The 20,582-nt window shown below is 37.8% G+C and overlaps 1 protein-coding gene across 1 annotated transcript in view; it reads left to right on the top strand.

Moving 5' to 3' along the window:
• Positions 1-1,289: 1,289 nt before the first annotated feature.
• The window catches only part of VSNL1 (visinin like 1), a 114,902-nt gene continuing 95,609 nt past the window's right edge, over positions 1,290-20,582 (top strand). The window contains exon 1 of the mRNA XM_003275950.2: positions 1,290-1,715. The gene's annotated coding sequence lies outside the window, so the exon portion shown is untranslated. The remainder of the gene's footprint in view (positions 1,716-20,582) is intronic.

The raw sequence follows: 20,582 nt of genomic DNA on the forward strand, positions 1-20,582 counted from the left end.
TTAGGCATCACTACCTGAGGCCCTCACTTAGCATGTCGATAGCTACAGAGTTGTCTGGCAGAGTTTCTCCTGGTGCCCACTTAAGTAGTCTCAAGTTTGTTCAAAGCTGGACTCCTCGACTTGGAACCAGGAGCAGCTGGAGATTTGTCAATTTAGAGCTCATTTGCCACGGGAGACGCTCTTGGTGTCCCCAGCACCGAAGGGTAGGTCAACTCTATAGTTTTCCTGAACGTGATAAGGTTTGTGAAGACGCTGTGCAAACTGTACAGCGCTCTGCTTAAGGAGAACCTCGATCTTCATCGCGCCCCCAGAACTTCCCTCCCTTGAAAATAAAACTCCCACCTGAATGTAAAGCCCAGGAGGGGGTTTTGTTAACCGCACTTATTCCCAAAGCATAAAGGAATGTCTAATAGTTTTGCAAATGCTTCAATGAGTAATTGCTGAATGAGTTCATGTACAACATAGAGACTTGAGGAAAACTGGTCTGGTTGGGAACATCTGGGAATTCTCCTTGCTTTTCTGGTAGGGAAGGGACCGACCAAACATTTATTGGGCACTACTCCTTGCCAAGCCTTCTAGGCTTTGGCAGGCCAATGGGGAGCCGGGGGAGGGCTGGCAAACCTGTTAGTTGTTCAAGGACACAAAGGGGGCTTTATAAGATGGCCTAATCAGAGCCCTTAAACGTGGATTCGCAAAATGGTTCATTCCCGCCCTTTCACCCCACCCCCTCCCACTCCAGACGCAAAGCATATGTTAAAAACACTTAAGTGCATACAGAAGGCGCTTGGCTCAGGGTACACAGGGCAAGAAGCCTCGGATCCCAGCTCCCTTTAACACACATTTTTTCAACGCCCTTCTGGACCGAGACTGTACGGGGCCCTTGGTGCTGGAGGACCCGGCTCCCAATACTCCTAGCAGAAGACCCTCGGATGAAATGGCCCATGACAAAATGACCACCATAACCGTTCCTTCACTAAGCCAAGTAGACGTGCTCACAGCTTGCTGGGAAGTCTTCTTTCGGAGATTTCTGCAGTTTTTTCCTTCACCTTACAGTCTAACAAAGCGTGGGCCGGGGGTCGGCTAGGACAGAAAGCACCGGGAAAAGCGGCTCCACGTGTTCCATCTCTGGCCTCGGCCTTCAGCCACCAGGTTCGGTAACCACGGGGCGTGGCGAGCCCAACCCGCACTCCCTCGCGCCGGTCCAGGTGCGGGTTGCTCCGGTAGCCGGACTCCCTTTTCCTATCTACTTTCCTTTTGAGTTTCTGCTAAAATCTGGAGACGTGGAATCCACAGCGGAAACTCCGAGCCCCTCCGACTGAGCATGCGCCATCGCCAGGCGGCTTTTGGTCACAGGCTCCCGAGTTCTCCTAGCTGGGGCTGCGGAGCTGGGGGAAGAGGGAAGAGAGGAAAGGGGAGGGGGTGCCTGGAGAGGCGGAGGCTCGCGCGCCTGCGCATCCAGGTCCAGGGACCCTAGGTTTTCTATGGGATTCCCAATCTGCAGCAGAGATTTACCCGAGCGTGTTGCGGCAGCGGCTGGGCTTGCAAGGCGCGATCCAAGAGGGATTTAAGCAGCCCAGAGCTCCAGAGAAAAAGAGAGCGAGAGAGAACCACACACAGAGACGGCTTAAGCGTTTACCCGAATTAAATATACATTTTTAAAAAGAACTGTTGAGTTTTATCATTTTCGTTAAGTGACCGTGCGCAGCGCTGTAACTGTAAGTGGAAAATACAGTCTTCGTTGCATTTCTGCATGTGTAGTGCATCCAACTGTCAGAGAGATGCTTTGGCTATTGTCACATACTTTGCTTTGCATAGATGCGTCTAAATGCATGGGGACAATTGCCTTGCTTAATGCTGGCGATCTGAATGTGCTTTTAGTCCATGGGGGATCTTTTGGAATATTGGGGGTGGGGGAAGGGGGAGTGTTTATATGCGGCGTGTTTGGGGGATTGTCTTAGACTAGATTTAAGACAGGTGAAACTGAGATGTTTTCTTAGTTTGTCTTAGACAGATTTAAGTAGCTAATTGACCGATTGTGAAGTTTTCCGGTTGCTGATAAAACTATTGAGCGGGTGCAGTCGAGTAGCAACCTGTCATCCGTGGGATTGGTGCACCATTTTTCTCACCGTGGAAGGGCAGCAAAGGTGTTTGCTAAGTAAAACTGAGTGGATGAGATTGGTGTGGAAATCATGGTTGATCTCTGAGCGGGATGTTAGTGTTTAAGATCCACTGAGTCAGGCGCAAAATGAGCACATTTCTCTCAGTATTCAGAAATGAGTAGATAATTTTTTCGTCTTTGATTTTTGTCACAATGGTGAATGGGCAGAAAAGGGAAAGATGCTCTACCGCACTGTCGATTTTGAACGGAGTCACAGGCTCGGTCGCTGAATGGGGACTGTCAGACCCAAACTAGTTACCTGCCTTTGCATTCTGTGTTCGCCATCCGGAATCTGGGGTTAAAAAACGTAAATCAAGGTGTGTTACATTTGGTAGTATTTCTTTAAAGGATAAAAGGTCGTTTTGTGTTTTGAGTTAAAATGGGTTGTTCCTTGCCCAGAAACTGGAAGAAGGGTCTTTGCAAGGTCAAACCCCGGGTGGAAATCAGAATGCTGAATACCCTCAGGGGTACAAGAATGTGTATGTGGAAGGGGCGAGGAGAGGCTGATGCTCCCTGCGTGGTGGAAATGATGAGTGCTCAGCATTGCCTGATCAGTGCCCTGTGAGATGCCAGAGTGGGAATCCATTTTTCTAGAGTTGCCCTCCTGTCCGTATTTTGGAAACTAAAATAAAATAGAATTGGTGGTGGTTGTGGAAAACACTAAGTACATACTATTTGTGTATCACTTTCCAGTTGAAGGCAAGATAAGCTGGGGAGTTTTATTTCTACATATTAATATTTATTTTAATTTCTAAAGGAATTTCAGGTTGAGACAAATTTAAAATGAAACTCTTGTGAAAACACGTTTTACCCCCACTATCATTTAAACTGCCTACGTGTGTTTGTGTGTGTGTGGTGGGGGGAGTAGGGGATGATCCTGCATCATTGAACAACTTACTCATGAATGCACTCTCATTAAGCCTTGGGTGTTTAATAACCCCAGAAAATGCTGCATTGAAGCAGGTTGGCAGAATGGGTATGAGGCAGAAAGATGAGAAAAACCTATGGCTAGTGCATGCTGGATTTCCACGAAATAAACAAATCCAATTTTGGGGATGAAATGAAATAAATTTTCCCTCAAATCGGGTGTGGGGGCCATCAAATAGGGCTCTTTGGCCCTTTGATCAGTCCAACCATTTGGAACCCCTCAAAAGAATTTATAATTTATTTAAATGGATGAAATTTGTAACTGAAAATTCGAGAAGAACCTCTCATTGGAAATCCACAGTATAAATTATACTGCCTCGTCTATTCCTTCCTTCCTTACTCCAGAGCAGAAGGACTAATCATTTGTCATAATTGAGCCATACTCCCTGTCATCATTGAGCATTGGCATCAGTTCAATGAATGGTACAGGTGTTGGCACTGCATTGATAAAGAGGGGTGGTAGAGGAAAAAGGGAGGAATTGGGTCTCAAAACTGATAAATGCTTGGTCTTGGAGTCCCTGGCTCATAGGTTGACAGAGAGGATCAAGTTAGGCAGAGACCCTGTAAGGTATCTAGTCCAAACCCCTTGCTTTGTAGATGAGGAAACTGAGGCCCAGAACCATGGATCTAGAGAAAAGTCAATTAACTTCTAGTCTATGGAATAAACAATTAAAAAGTAATGTTCAGTGGAAATGTTTTCTTCTCTCTTTCATTTTCAGCAGTCTCAGTGACATTGCTGCAGACTTCAAATAAATAACTGTCTGCTCTCCAGCACATCTTTTGAGATTGTCTCTGGGGGTCCCTTTTATACCACCTCTTTTCTCTTGCTTGCCTCTCTTTGTCTTGTAAGGTCTCTTTCTCTCTCTTTTTTATTGCCCCTCACCTCTAATATCCCCACCTCATTAGATGTTTAGTCTGGCTTTTCTGGCCTCCTCTGCATCTCAGACAATTTCTTTGGAATCCTTGGCATTTGCGGGGAGCACTAGCGTATCAGAATCTGCAGTTCCTGTTTGAGAACTGCCCAGGGCCCATTTCCATCCTTTCCCTGCTGTGTTCCCCAAAATCCTTCAGGGAATCCAGCCTTCAAAGACACTGCAGTTACATTCCCACTTTTCTCCCCATCTATCCTCCTCCAAAACCACTGCAGCTGCAGAGATTAGGACTTCGTGGAGTGAGGAAGCTGCAGGGTTCCCAGAGTGGACTTTGCCAGCTCTCCTCTGGCTCCTAGGAGGCAGAACCCAAATTAGAGATGCCTGTCTCCAGCCTTCCTGGAAATCCTCCAGATAAAGCCACCTACAGAGAAGGGAAAGGGAAGGGACAGAAAGACCGAAGGAAGAAGGCTTGACTGGTTTAACCTGAAGTTGTGCTATAGAGGAGAGTAGTACAGCTTCTTCTTCCTTTAAAGCTTTTAAAGCATTTGCATAGCTTTTCCTCAGGCAGATCTTTTGTTTTATTCTTGCGCAGTTTCTGCTCTCATCTTGCTGGATGAGGGCTGCAAAGCAGACAAGATGACCTGCCTAACTGGCCTTCCCACCTTCCTCCTGTTTTTTCTCCTTTTTTTCCTCTTTTGCTTTCTCCATTTCTTCCTCATTTTCTCCCTTTCTTCCATAAAAATTCCCTGAGTGCCTATACAATAACATAATATGCCTCCTAAAGATAGTCTGGGCCTTCCTGTTTCTTCTCCAAAAATGTAACCTCCCAGGCACTCAGAAAGATACTCACAACTACCACAAATGGGGAAATGCTAAGGATTCTTACCTGAAAAAAGCTGAGGCATTAGGAAAGGAGGAGCTTGATGATTGGAATGCAAGGCCAGAGGAAGGCCCAGTTGGAGTCTCTTTCTCATTTCAAAGAGTAGGTAACTACTCCTGGAAGTTGTTGAAGCTTTTAAGAAGCAAAGTGGTGAGTTTCTCAACATCTTTACCAATTAACAATTTAATTTAACCACTCCTCTGTTGGTAAATCTTTACTGAATTGGGATGAGCTCTGTCTTGGATAGAATCTGTTTCTAACAAATGCTCTTGGGTTAGTTAGACATTACCTGATCTTGCCGATATACGCATTCATATACCCTTGCAGAATACCCATTCCAGAGTATTCTGAACACCAGATAGCCTTTGCAGAGATGTGGAGATTTGTAGTTGCTATGTGCCCTGCTTTGATTTACTACACTGTGAATCACCTCCCCATTACATGTGAGTCACGTGTGATAGGATTACGGCATCAGGAATATTGTCCTGAGCAAGCTATAGATTTTCTATTTGGGTTGCATGTAGCTATGAATTCCAAACGTTGTGGAGAAGCTCCCTAGGGAGTTTCACAGAATCACAGTTCAGCATCAGTATCAAACATATGGTTTCCTAATTGATAACAGCAATATATTTTCACCGTTCTCAAGGTCTTTTTCTTTGAGTGATTTCTATGCTCCTAAAATTAGTGATTATTTAGGAAAATAGGAAGGCTCCCTTCACAGAAATGATCACATTTAATTAATCTAAATTGACAATGTCCATCTTCATTATGTATAGTGAATATAAACATATTAATTTTCCTAAAGTATCAAATGATACAGAGATATATTAAAGAATGATTGATATTTTTACTATCCCAATGGTTAATTCATATGATTAATAGAATATATGAGCTGGACAAGATCCATATAAGTCACCTAATCCATCCCTTCAATCTATGTTTTAAAATAGTATCTTCAGGAAATTTTTTATCTTAAAGACACCCCTACAATATGAATTCACTGTCTGGAAAAGCAATGATTTTAATGACCTTTTAAAATATTTCCACAATATCTGTACAATGTCTTTTATAGTGGAAACTCAATATTTGTCAATTAAATATTTGTTCTAATAAGAATCAGTTGCATGTACCTTGTTAATTATATCAAAAATTAAATTTCTACTGAAACCATGTGCACAATTAACATTTAAGTATCTTTGTTAGTAACGAAAAAAACTAGATTAAAACTTATTTTATACTTGAATGACAGACCCTATCTCAAAAAAATTATAATTTATTTTTTGTAAAGATATTAAAGTATTATATTAATACCTCTAAGAGTGCTTTAAAATCTATTTACATGTGTATCCTTTTTTCTCTTAAAAAGTAAAAAGATAAAGTATTTTTACCTGTTTACAAGAATAAGAATATTGATAAGTAAAGGAGGGAATATAAATCTAGACTGTGGTAGCTATGTGCTCCAGTTAGATCATGCTCTCTTGAGCTGTGGAATTATTTTAACATGTTCACACTGTGAGGGGACCACAGCATTGCATTTCTCATTTACAGTTTGTTTCTAAAGATAACTTATGAATCAAAATAGTTTGCGTTGCTCCCAGCTTAAATCATTGAGAGATTTTACTAATGGAAGGGTCTTGGTGATGCTTTAGAAACTATTTAATGAATGAAACAGAAATGGAATAGTAAATTACTGAGGAATCTTCAAAGAGGTTTGACACTTTAATCATAAGGTGCCTGTGAATACATTCAAGAGCTGTTCTATACCCCTATCAGCTAACTTAAAGCATACAGATTGGGTAATTTTCACAATTCTTACACTTTTCTCTGGATTTCTCCACTTCTTTACTTTATTTACTGCAGTCCTAACACAGACGACCTGCTGTGTAACCATCCATTGTTTATTCTTTTTTTTAATGCATGGTAATTCCAAGGACTTACTGGATTATTTCCAGGTGAGCATTCTATTTCCTTTTGTTCTAAATTACAATTAAGACTTGGAGTACTCTCATTCACCAAGTGGTCTTCAAGCTCAATGTACCTAATACAATAATTACTGAAGTTTTTGTAGAAAGTAGATCTCTTTTACTTAAAAAAGATTTTATTTTTATGAGGCATTGCTTATAAAAGGCAAAGTGTTAACAAATCAGTTAAATTTATCTGCAATTATTATCGATCCATAGAATGAATCCTATTCATTGTTGCCCACATAATACTTTTCTGAAAATAGAAATCTCTCACTTTTTAAGTATATTTTTTCCTCCTTTTTCTGGATTTTGTTTATTATTTCTTAGGCTCTGAAAGACTATGAACTTTTGAGGAGCTTTATGTAAATAGTTTTTTGTTTTTTTTGGCAAATCATTAACATGTTAAATGTACTTTGAAACCTGGGTGAATTTTTTTCTAATGTAAATCAACAGATCCTAATATTTCTGTTATCTTATATTTTAGAATCTTTTTGCAGTTCAAGAGTTCTAGAAATAGTAAACGCTGGTGCTACAGGAGACTAGTGTTTTATATTTTGCATTGGTTTTAGTAATTTGTGATTAGCGTGTTTATTTCTGATTTCTTGAAGTCCAATTTTAAATTTTGAGTAAAATGTCCCATTGGAGACCCATTAAGCATTATTAACAAAGTCAAAATGCTTATTAATATAATATTTTGCTTTTAATGTATCAAGTAGTGCTGCACAAGGCTCACTTTCAATTAGCAAGTTCTGTTTGCTGAAATTCTTGGCATTTGATATTATGAGTTAATGGAAGACTATCAATTTTGTTAATTCCAGAAGTTCAAGAGTTTCTGTAACTTTACATAAAGTGCTTGATGTTTTTTGCTTTCTTGTTAATATGAAAAATTTTATGAAAAATGAAAGGAAATTGTGAAGTAAACTTAAATCCTATGTATAAAATTGTTATTCTTTTAAATGATTATAAAGGTATTCATTCTCCAGAGTGAGATGAAAACCACTAAACTATTAGTCTTTCCTCATTTTTAGTTTGTGAATGGGAAAACTTCTAACCATGATTTCAGTTGGCTCAGAGAAAAGTTTTTAAGCTAGGTATATTAATACTTAGACAAAAATTCCCAGGGCCAGAGTTTATTAGTTCTGTGACCTTGAATAAATTGTTTAAACTCTCAGCCTCAGTTTCTAGTAGTAATTTACAGGATTCTTGAACAGAAAATAGAAGATTATATATGTAAAGAATATAATGGCTTATTATTGAAAAGGTACAATAAATAATAGTTATCCTTATCATTAGCATCACTTTAATCAGAAATCAATAGCTCATAAACCACTTTGGTCACTGAGTTGAAGCAATCTCCATTCATTGCAGAACTTCTAAATAAGGAATCAAATAGTGAACACTTTACGGTGCTTACCCTACCTTATAAAACTTAGATTTATTGAGAAAGTGTGCCAAGCTCTGTGTAGTCACTGCAGAACAAAATTAAGTAAGATACAATCCCAGCCTTCAAGAATTTGTGCCTAATGGAGAAGACAGATAAATGCAATTTTAAGTCAAGTGAAATGAAAAGGTGGTATGGATGCACAGAATTATTTCAGAATGAAATAAATCCCTGCACTAAGACTTCAAATTTTCTCTTCTTCCTTCTTTAAATGCATCCCCTTTCCATTATGCCTTTACTTTATCATCATCACCCTAGTATATAATGCCAGCATAAAATTGAGTCCAGAATATGGAACTGAAAGGAAATTTTTAAGTTTATTTCCTTATTGGATATATTTTATTATCTATGAATTACTGTTCAGTGTAGCTAAATAACATGTTTCCCTTCTCCCCCAACCTGCACTCACAGTTGATCACTGAACTTCAATAAAAAACATTTCAGGAGCCCCGCTTTTTTGGTTAAATATTATACTGTGATACTTCTATCTTTTAATACTTTGCCAAAACAGGATTTCTATCTGATACTCTCCCCACACCTCCTCTATTTTTCCAACCCATTTCGTGACTAATCATTCAATGTGTGTCTGTGGGAAGAGTCTCCTATGAGCTACTCTTTCATTCTTTTCTCCCAGGCTTTTACAATAAAGAAAAGATACCTTCCAACTGCTCTTTCCTACTGAACCAAAAACAATGTTTCTAGCCCCTCTCCACGTTTCCCCCACCCCCACACACATAAAATCCAAAATGGCCTTATTGTTTTTAACTCCTCAAAGAGTCTTTTCAATTTCCTTCAGGTTTTCCCCCCCTTCTTCCTCTATTTCCTGCCCAGTTTCCTAGGAAATTTCCGGCATATTTCTAATCTGTAGATAAAAAAGGACGTCTTTTTCTCTTTTTGAAGTCTACAAAACTTGCACCTAAATTCTGAGGTTTCTTTGTATAATAGGACAACTCCTGGATGATTCATAGAATTGAGTAGGGTTATTGTTCTAATTAATCTTTTGAGTTTATTTTCTCACTGGTGAAAATAGGGATAATGTAGTTATCTTATATGAATGTTGAAGACCTAGTATAGTAATGTGTATATAGCACCTGAAAGAGCTTGGAACATAATTAATTCCTTCTTCCCCTGCACACCCCAATCTTCTCTCCTGCCCACATCTTATCTTTTCTGACCACCTTCTCAGTCTACATTTCACCATTTCTCCTTGGCTATGTTCTAGGTGTCCTGCTGCATTTTTTCCAAGTATATCTTCCTAATTGGCTCATAATTAAATAATAGGTAACATAACACATATCCCAGGTAGCATGGTGAGCACAGTCCTAGAAAGCGTGTGCTAACTGAATCAATGCCCTAGCTTAGGCCTGTGTTCCTGCATCTGTTTAGAAAACTTCTTTCATTTGTTTAAGACACATCTTCTGCTAAAGATTTTAGAGCCTCTAGTGACTAATGTTCAGTTGATGAACAGTCCTCCCCCACTCCAGTGATTCTGTGGTGCTCTTCATAAATAATGTCAGAGGACATCTGACAGCGCTTAATTATCTTCTGATTTTTATCCTCTTTTTTCCATTAACTTTTCCCCCAAGGTGCCCTGAGCACCTGTTAAACACTCCAGGAGACACCTATACCTCAACTCTTATGCAGGATCTGCATAAGATATCACTTGCATATCTTTTGTTTATCAAATAAATGGTTCTCAAATAACACCAAATAAATGGCAGAAAAGGGAGGCCATACACACAATACATGTTGCAGAACATGTTCAGATCAGGTTTAGCCTATCAGAACCTTCATTTGCTGAGTGTTTGTAGAAGTGTGCACTAATGCAGATTGACCAAGTGCACAGAATGGTACTCAAGGTAGGGCTGAGGTAGAGATGCACATACATCCAGATATATAGATACGTACATACACACATACGTGATATATACACAGTATGTTCAATGTACTGTAATAGATTGTATAGTTCTAAGCAAAATATTTAAGAGTAATAGCTTTATAACAAATCATTACTTACAAGACAGCATTAAAAAGGAAGGCCTATTGAAATTTCTTCATTCTAGATCAAGTGCATAATTGAAAGGCAGGATGGTTTAAATTTGGTGGTAAGAATACCTATCAGGGTTTTGGAAATATATCTTTATAGAAATAAAGAGTTTTTTGAAACACTTCTTTGGGGGAAAATGCTTACTACATCCCACTCTTAGATATTCCCAGTGCTCATTTTCATGTTAATAATAAGTCTGAGTGGTCCTGTGATAAAGACCACTGAATCTGTTTAGCTTTGATTAATTGTATATTTCCAAACCTGTTTGTATAGGAAACTTATGTGAAAATATACTTATCAACATTTCATTGTTGTTCTGAAGAACTCAGTTAGAAAAACTGCTTTAGAAAGACAAAAGCTGAACTATGTAATAGAAAGTATACAAACTTAGTAGTCATTAAATGTGTGTTTTAGGCATCACACCTGTGCTTTAGGCATCATAGTGTGTAGCTGTGGAAGACTTACTTAACTTCTCTGAGTTTTAGTTTCCTCATGTGAGAATCAGTATGATATTACCTACCCTTTGTAGTTACGAGATATTGTGAACATACTTCACAGATTGCATAATAGCATGTGACAATAAAAAATTTATTGTTCATATCATTCAACTTTAGAATTTTAGATTAAAAAGGGTAATTTATAATCAAATTATTGATCTTCTGCAAATTATTATATTAAGGTTATATCTGCTAAAATATGTCACCTGTCTTCTCCCCACCCCTCCTGTAGGTCCTGGGATAGAATGATAGATCTATGATAACTAGGTCTTCACAGTTAAATTGAAAAAATGATTTTGAAGTAAAATAATTCGGAAGGAAAAGCCTAAATTATGGAAGGTTTGAGACACATCTGTATCGTTTAAATTTGCCTCTGGATTTCTTATGCTGTGGTTGTAGAACTTGAGCCCACAGCCATTTCTCAGTGGTTTGAGCATGTCTTGGCTTCTAAAGAGACCCTTGTGGAAACAAAAGCAACCACAATCAAGCTCATGTGTTTGCTCTAGCAAGGAAGCTTTGGAAATAAGATTTTCATCCTACTGCGGTTAAGAGAAGCCTATGAGGGTAACTGGGACTTCCCTTCCAGGAATCAGCATACATATACAGACCCAAACAATGTGAGTAAGGACAGTAAGACCAACAGGAGAAACTAAAGAGACCCATATATGCATGCAAACACAGGTACTCTGTCTTGGATAAGCTCTTGAACTCATGAACAGAGATGAGTTCTCTTCAAAGACTGTGGAAATCACTTTGCAGGAGCTGTTCTGATTATTAAAATCTGAACCTTACTTAGATATCCTAACCCAGTCATCCTAAGGGAGTGCAACCAAAAGTTACTTCTCAGTCCTCTTAGCACATCTGAACACATAATCACTGTATACATGCCAACTCTCACATAAAACTGGAAATTTCTTGAGGGAAGAAATCATGTCTGATACATGTCTAAGTCCCCTTTGGAGAGCTGTATCACTGAGGCCAGCAGAATAGGTGGAGCAGTAAGTCAACTGTACATTGACCCATCAATAAATTGTGGAGTTTGGAACTTCCCAGTCAGGAGTTGTTAAAGAGTCCTCAAACACCCCAGGATAATGGCAAAGCATCTGGGCATCTGACTCACAGAGTGCCAGATTACGCAGGCACCAGTCAAGGGGGACATTGCCCATTTCCTTTATAGTCCCCTTCTCTGCCCCCTCCCTAGAAGCAGCAGAGCAAGTAATACCAGAGGGAAGCCAGCAGGACTAAAGAACATATTACCCCCTCTCCCCACTGCTAGATTGAAATCCTAGTTAAGGAAAGACTGAATTGGTATAGTGGAAATTTATATTTAAATTAGACTAAACTTTTTAATATCTAGAAACAACCACTTTTCTGATACCTACAAGTGATGGAAAAAATATAAATCAGCCCAAGATACCATCTTGGGATGGGGAAGGGAGGCATGATACAGCATGTTTGCAGCAGTGATGAGAGAATAATATAGCCAATACTTTGATAAAGTGGCTATACAAGGAATAATAAAAAATGGCATATGATTCATTCTTAAAACAAGAGGCCTTGGCCAGAATTGCTGGTATGGGTATTAGAAGAAATCCATGAGAACTGGAAGAGGACAGGGGAAAGTGATCTAGATCCAAGTCACCAATGGCATAGGAGAAACTGGGAAAGCTGACATTCTTCCAAAGAGGTGCTCAGTAGAAGACCATGTACATAGAGGGCTTACCTATGTCATTCATCTTTGGCTGTTAGCCAAAGTTGAATTAATCTGAATATTGAAAGTTATCTCTAGGCTAGGTCTCAAGAGCAAGTAAATGAAAGCAGAAATCACTTATGCCTTCTAATAATAATAGCTAGCAATTTTGTTAAAAAAAAAAAAAAAAAAGGCCAGGCGCAGGGCTCACCCCTGTAATCCCAGCACTTTGGGAGGCCGAGGCGGGTGGATCATGAGGTCAGGAGATCGAGAACATCCTGGCTAACATGGTGAAACCCCGTCTCTCCTAAAAAATACAAAAAAATTAGTGGGGCATGGTGGCTGGTGCCTGTAGTCCCAGCTACATGGGAGGCTGAGGCAGGAGAATGGCGTGAACCCGGGAGGTGGAGCTTGCAGTGAGCCGAGATTGCGCCACTGCACTCCAGCCTGGGCCACAGAGCGAGATTCCGTCTCAAAAAAAAAAAAAAAACTTAGCATGTACAGTGCTCTGTGTTGGATACTTACACATGTTACTTCATTACTTACAGCTTTTTGAGGTAAGTGTCTGCAAGGTAAGCTTCATTTTAAGACTGAGAAATTGTGTCTCTGAGATGAAAGTAATTTGCCCAAGGTCACATAGATATTAAGTGATAAATATGTTGTTCAAACCCAAAACCCTCTTGTTCTACCAAACTACAACCAATCTACACACGTCTTTTTATTTTTTAATTTTTTTATTAGGGAAAGCATACATATTTGGAGAGAATAATATAATAAGCCCCCATGTACTCATCACCCAATGTTAATCAGTATTAAGGCCACTTTGTTTCACTGCCATCCCCATCCTTCCTCTCTCTAATGGGTTAATTTGAACGAATTAAGACATATCATTTTGTGTGTAATAGTTTACATATATCCACAATACTATTAACACAGCAAAAAAAAAAAATCACTTAATATCATCAAATATAAAGCCAGTGTTCAAATCTCCTAAGTATTTTTATAGTTTATTTGAATCAGGGTGTCAATTAAGTCTATACATCCCAGTTGTTGAAAAGATAGCACCTTGTTTATATGAGACATGACTGCATCTCACTAGAGAGAAGTATATTGTGGATTAAAGAGGTGTGGCTTTAAACTAAAGTTAGGCCTTATCACTCTGAACAAGTTGTCTAAATTTTGGAAATTGAAAATTGTACTCCTGAGATTAATTGTAAGGATAAACATAATGTCTTTGAAAGTGCTTGGAACAGTCTCTCGCATATACAAGATCTTCAGTGAATGTTAAGTTTCCTATAAAAAGAGGGGCAGGGGGAAAGAGAGAAAGAGAGAACAAGAGGGAGGGAGGAAAGAAAAAGGAAAAATGGAATAGTAGGCCAAAAAGCTTGGCCTTCTTATTAAGAGGAAACTTCTTGAAGTGCTTTGGCAACTGATCTTTTGAGAGCATTCCCATTTTGTTCCTGGATGGATATTTGACCACAGTTGTGCCAAAGTGGCTAATGACTAATGGCTCTGAATCTTCCCCACTGACATGTTTATAGTTCTGCTGTTTCCCATATGAAAAGGCAGAAAATCTGTAACTTCGAAATTATCTCAAATTCAGAAAAATGACAGTATTATAAAATATCTTTAACTTCATACCAATTAAAACTAATAGAAAAAATTAAATTATGGCATACATCGTATTAGCAGTGATTGCTGTTATGTTACAGAGGTAACATAGTTTTAAAAAACAAATAAGGGCAGTTAATTTGATTCAGATTTGAGTTTGCTTTGTTTTCATATGAACTTGGTCAAGTTACTTCATTCCTCAAAGTCTGGTTCTTAGGGTGTAAAATGGAAGTTTTGAAAAAAAAATCTAAATATCAGACATCAGCAACGTGGGAAAATGGAAAAATACTGGACTATATGTCAGAACAAAATTTGAATTCTAATTCCACTACTTAATGTCTTCTTGGCCTTAGCCAAATAATTTAGTCTCTTTGAGCCCCAGTCTTATTTGTTAAATGCAAATTATAACGTATCTCACGAAATTGTTGTGAGGACTAGAAATAATATCCATTAAATGCTTAGCAGAACCCTCTCTTTTATTTGAAACTCATTGGTGGTTATTATTAGTTTGTTTTTAATAAAGAAGTAGTAGTATTTGCTGTCCTCAATTCAAGAGCTCTTAATTTAAATTGAGAAGTTAAATAAATTCATAATAAAGAAGTAGGGAACTGAGCATAGCCAACAGACCATCTTTTGCACTGGGTAGATCTAAAACCATATATGAAGTTAATGGACACTTTATGTAGAACAATGGGTAGATGAATTCAACACACAGTATTTATAAGGGCTCATAGTGCAATGACAGTATACTGCTTATGACTACTTATTTAGAGAATGTAAAGTGAGCAGCTTTACGTTATCTGAGAATCACCTCCTCAAATGCCAGCTGGAGGTTGCTGGTAAGGAGTACCCAAATCTTCGTAATAGGTCTATAAGTTTATACATCTGTAAATGGAAACTCACTGAGAGGTGAGTAATAGAGGAAAGGCTAAAAATCTACACAGTATTCCAGCTATCTTCTCTGGATTGTGATTATTGGTTCCTATGGTAGATAATTAGGAATAAAGTCATTTCTTTGAATTTGTATCTAGCTTGGATAACACTGATTGTTATCACGGTGACTGAGATCACCTCATTGTAACAGAATATTCATTTTGTGGTTGTCTGGGATTAGATAGAAGTACAGAATTCTTTTTTTATATAATTAAATGAAGAAGACATTACTTTTTCTTTCAAAACACCTTCTTTTTTCAAGTTTTATAAACTCATTTGACAAAACTCTAAGAACCAGAACTAAAGAGGGCTGCTATTGACATTCCAGGTAATTCATTAATCAGATACCTGGTCCTTCAAGTCACTACTCTATATAACAGCTCTTAAGTGAGCCTCAGTGAGGGTTGGGAATTTGCCTTTTTTAAGTAAAAAGAGTAATATTCGCTCATTGTGAAAATTTGGAAAACAAAACAGAAAAAAGAATAAAAATCACCTGCAATCTATTACTAAGTTATATTTTCCTCCATTTTCAATATTGTTTTCTAATAGAGACTGCTCATTTCTTTAAAACTTATATTCTACATTTTTAATAACATAGCAGAAACATCTTTTCAATTAAAAATCTTTGCAAATGTATATTTTAAATACTTGGATTACACTCCATCGTATATATGAACAAGGTTTAGCTCACTGTTCTCTTATTGTTACACATTTTAACTTTTAAAATACCACTTAAAGGAAAATCTTTGTGCACATAACTTTGACTGCAGGCTGCCTAGTGTCCTCAGCATAGATTTCTGCCCATCTCTGGCAGAGTGTGAAATTTGAATGTAGGTTTGCTGCCTTTTAGGGCAGAGGTTTGGGCCCTAGAAAATAGTAGGCTTGAGAGGTCATAACACTTAGAAGACTGAGGAAAATTCACCTAAACTAGTTAGTAATTCTCAGGGCCAGCATTATGAGCAGATGGCTGCATTCCTTTCCGAACTGAAAAGCCTCTTCTAATCAAAACCTACCTGCAATTGCCCAAAAGTCCATTATTTTGTCACTTTGTTTTGGAGCAGGAAACAGAAAAGAGAGCCAAGTCTAGGCTGAGATCCTGGAGCACTGATTAATACAGTTTTTATGCCATGCTTTGCCTGTATGATCATTGCTACTACTGCTACCACCATCATCATTATCAACTTCATAAATATCATCTTCATCATATCCAATAGTAGCCTTCCTGAACAGTCTGTGAATTCCTAGAATGTAGATTCAGGGCCTCATTAATCTTTGAATTTCTCAAAATTCTCTATACCTAAATAGTCCTCAGGGAACATCGTTAGGTGCTTTAAAACAGAATTCACTCATTTATGTTTTAGCTTAAATAAATTTCTAATCATTTTTTCTCCAAAGAGAGTATTGTTAAAATAAACTAAGTAGAAGGCTCTTGGGTTCCCAGGAGGTAGTGAATGACAAATTTCATTTGCTCAGTTTGTCCTGTCTCTTACCAGCCCCAACCCTACTGTGATACTTGGAGGAAACTCTTAACCATAGGATTTTTTCTCACTCATATAGCAAATATTTCTTTTGCTTCTGCTGTATGCCAGAAATTGAATTTAGCCCCAGAGACATAAAGATCCTTAAGACAAATGTCTTTTTTCAAGAAGCTAATGGTCTAAAGCAGGAGCTAAATGAAATGGGCCAGGTGTTACATGAGTGTTAAAATGATGGTATTTTGACTAAGCAGAATACCTGCCTCGTTTCTTTGCCTTTTAAAACATGGCATCAAACAAAATAACCAATACGAACACATCCATGGTTTCATGTGGTTCAGGATCCATGAGTTTTACACCCCAGATCTAAAAGAAGAACTCTTGGACCCCGACTTTTACTTCCATTTTAAGGGTAGTTTTTAAAAGATCTTTGTAACAAATGCAGGCAGAGTCCATATGCCAGTGAAAATGTAACGTTTATGGACCCCTGCTTTTACATCAGTTATTATAAGAACCACGTTTATTCAACTGAAGAACCATATATGGGTAGAATCTAATAAAAGGAAGTAAATTATTAAATATGCCAGTTCATCACTTCTTAAATCAATTGGATCATTAAAAGTCATTGGTAGGCAGACATCATGATAGAAGGAAAATTGTGGCTGTAGTGTCACACAGACCTTAATTCAAACCCCTACATCAGAAGCTGCATGGAACAGAAACTGTTAAGTCTATTTCACATAGTCCTTATACAGATTAGATGGGATTGTGCATGTAACATACTTAGGACAGAGCAGGAGATAGGGTAGATGTGCAAAACCAGATAGTTATCATTATTCACAGTGGCGTATGTATAACTAAGTCCCATAGTTCTTTCCAGGACTTATTCACATTTAAATAAAGCTCTTAGGCTGAACATTTCTTGTCTAGTTCACCAGTGTATTATTTTCAGAGCTCAGTTCTGTGCTTAACATTCTATAGATTCTCAATATATATGCATTGCATGAATCAAAGGACACCAAATGGTCTCTAAGAGATGGAATAGGAAGGTGAGAATTTCTGGCCAAAGGAGAAAGATATTTCAGGGGCAAAAGGAGCTTACATCTGCCTGAGTTTAGTCATTCAAGGTCTTTTCACTTTTCACAGATTGTTACACCTTAGAACATTCAGGTGTTCCAAAAGTCTCCTCGGTTAATCCAGCAAAGGAGAAAGAGGAAGAGATGCCTTTTTTTTTAAGGATGACATGTTTGTAAACAATCATTAGCACATATCACCTCTTTGCCAAGGACTTTGCCAAGCGCTTTACATGCATACTACCTCACTCATTTTCACAACAATCCAATGAAATAGATATTATCCCTATTTGAGGTGAAGAAATTGATACAGAAATGTAGCAACTTGCCTAAAATCAGAATGTTTGTGGTCTCTAAAATCCAAATTGGATCGATGCTCTTTTTACTCCACCTTGTTTTTATATTCACTATGTAGCTTTTGTATGAGGTACTATCTTTGTTTCACCAATTCATTTGTTCTTTCAACAAATATTTATTGGACATCATTTGCCTAGCACTAAGTGAACTAAAACAGCCATAATCCCTGCCCTCATGGAGATTAGAGTCTAGCTGGAAGAATGGATATTAAACAAATAATCACAAAATGGCACCACTTACAATTAATTAAGTGCTATGGAAGAAAATAGTAATGCTGTAAGAAAGTGTAACAGGGAGACCTATTTGGGGCTGCTTGAAATAATAGACTCCAGGAAAATCCACTGAGGTCTGGATTTCCAGTTTTGCCTCCTAAGATTGCTACTGACACTTGTTTACCATTGCTGGGCCTGACAAACGAGGATTATTACTGTATTTCTTTTTGAAAAGAGGATTATGGGTCTTCCTCCCAGGATTTACCATCTCCCATTTTATTTCTCACTCGCAAGGCTCCGGTAACAGAGAACAATAGAGCTTTTGATGTTAGTAAATCTCCAAGGGAAGCTTACCCTCTGATGCAAAGTTCCCTGGGACAGTTTCCAGATAAAGAAATTTACAAGCACCTGTGTGTTACGTGCTCTTCCCAAACCTGTGGTTGCTTTCCTGTGGTGTAGATGTATAGGTCATTAGATACGCCCAAGTACTTCTACAACTCTATGTGCTTCTACAAGTCCATGAAAGAAGCAGAGAGTGCTGCAGGAGCACTTTTGGGGCGCACAGAACCAAACTTTCCTAGGATGAGGATTGGAGGTGAGATGAATTTTGGAGATGTCAAGACTAGGAATTAGATAGAAAAAGGGCAAAGGGAGTAGGAATGCTCTTATCAACAGAGGAAGCAACAACCAAAGTATACAATGATAGCAGGAGAATACTTTGAAATGCATATGTCCTGACATAAGGTTTTAAAGGGTTATAAAATCTTAATCAAATGAGCATAGTATCATGAAAAGAAATATGGTTTTATAATCAAGCCTACATTCCATTCCAGCTCAGTCACAACATATTTTGAGTTCTATAAATCATTTTATCTGTGAAATGTAGATAATGATATCTATGTGACAGTATTATTGTGGTAATTAAATTATAAATATTGCCACATAGGTGTCATTTGATGCCTGGCCTTTAAAGTAGTAGAAATGGTGAGTTTTAATGATAAGATCAATAATATTGCATGGGGCTAATTTTTACTGACTTCATTACATGTGTTTAATGATTACAACTTCATGCTAAGAATTTTCATTATCCCCATTATAAAGATAATTGAGACTTAGAAACAGTAAGTGACATGCCCACAGTCACACAGCCAAAAAGTGGCACATCTGGTAGTCTGACTTAAGCCCCATTTCTTAACTGCTCTCCACTGTCTCCCTATTATTATTGTTATCATTGTCATTATTATGATTATTATTTAAAATTCCAAGGTCTTGAGGTCATAACCAGAATTCTGATATCAAACATCTATGATGTGCTTTTTTTTCTGGAGCAAGAGTTTGCAGATTATCTTTAAGGTATTTCCACTTTTGTTGTTTATACATCATAATTTACTTGGCAGATCAGAGTTAAATTCAGCTTAAAATGATAGATGATCCCAGATAACAATGGCTTAAATAAGAGAGAAATTTATTTCTCACTCATATAAAGAAACTCAGAGGTAGGCAATCCCTGACAGGGTGGCTTCAGGGACCCAGAACCTAGACTTCTCAGGGACCCAGACTCCTTCAGTCTTTTTACTTGGCTAGCCATCCTTAGCCAAGTGGCTTGCACCTCATGATCTAGTGTGGCTGCAGCCACATATCTGCTTTCTAACCAGTAGGAAGGAGAAAAGGGAGATGAAGGTCATACCCTTCCCTGTTAAGGACACTTCCCTATGTCACACCTGAAAATTAGCATACATGCCATTGGCCAGAATTTAGTCACATTTAATATAACCCTTGCTAAAAATTAGGGTTTTTATTACTAAAGAAGAAGAGGAAAATAGTCTTGGAGAAAACCAGAAGCTTCTGCCGTACTAGTAATAACATTTCAAGATACAATTAATATTTAATTTAGATGTTCGATTTGTTCTTTAAAATGTGATATTAAAAAGCAGCAAAAAAATGACTTTTTAAATTTATGCCTAAGGTTCTAATCAACTATGCCTTTTACAAAAAACATTGTCAAAGAGGTCATACAACCTTGGTATTCTTGGCTGGTCTTCGCTTCTAGCTTTTCATCTTATTCAAATCACTTTCTTTTGTTAGGCTTTAGTTTCATCATATGTAAAATGAGTAGGGGTAAACTAGAATTTATCTAATATCCTTCCAGTTCTACCTATTGTTACTGAATGACATAGGTAAATCACTTTCATTTACTTACAAGAATTTTAAAGTAATTTAAGTGTTATAGGGCAAAAATCTAGCAATGAGCCAGTTTTCTCAGAAGATACAGATTTATCTTTGTATATTTATATCCTTCCTCGTCATAGAAAAGAAAAAGACTTCTATCTGTGCAAAAACAGTATAATAAAAAATGAAATAAGCAGAGTAAACATCAGAAAAATAAACATCAGAAAAGAGATTAAACTGACATCTTTTGCTGATTATATATATTGAAAATCCAAA

The sequence above is a fragment of the Nomascus leucogenys genome, chromosome 19, assembly GCF_006542625.1.
Source record: "Nomascus leucogenys isolate Asia chromosome 19, Asia_NLE_v1, whole genome shotgun sequence".
NCBI lineage: Eukaryota > Metazoa > Chordata > Mammalia > Primates > Hylobatidae > Nomascus > Nomascus leucogenys.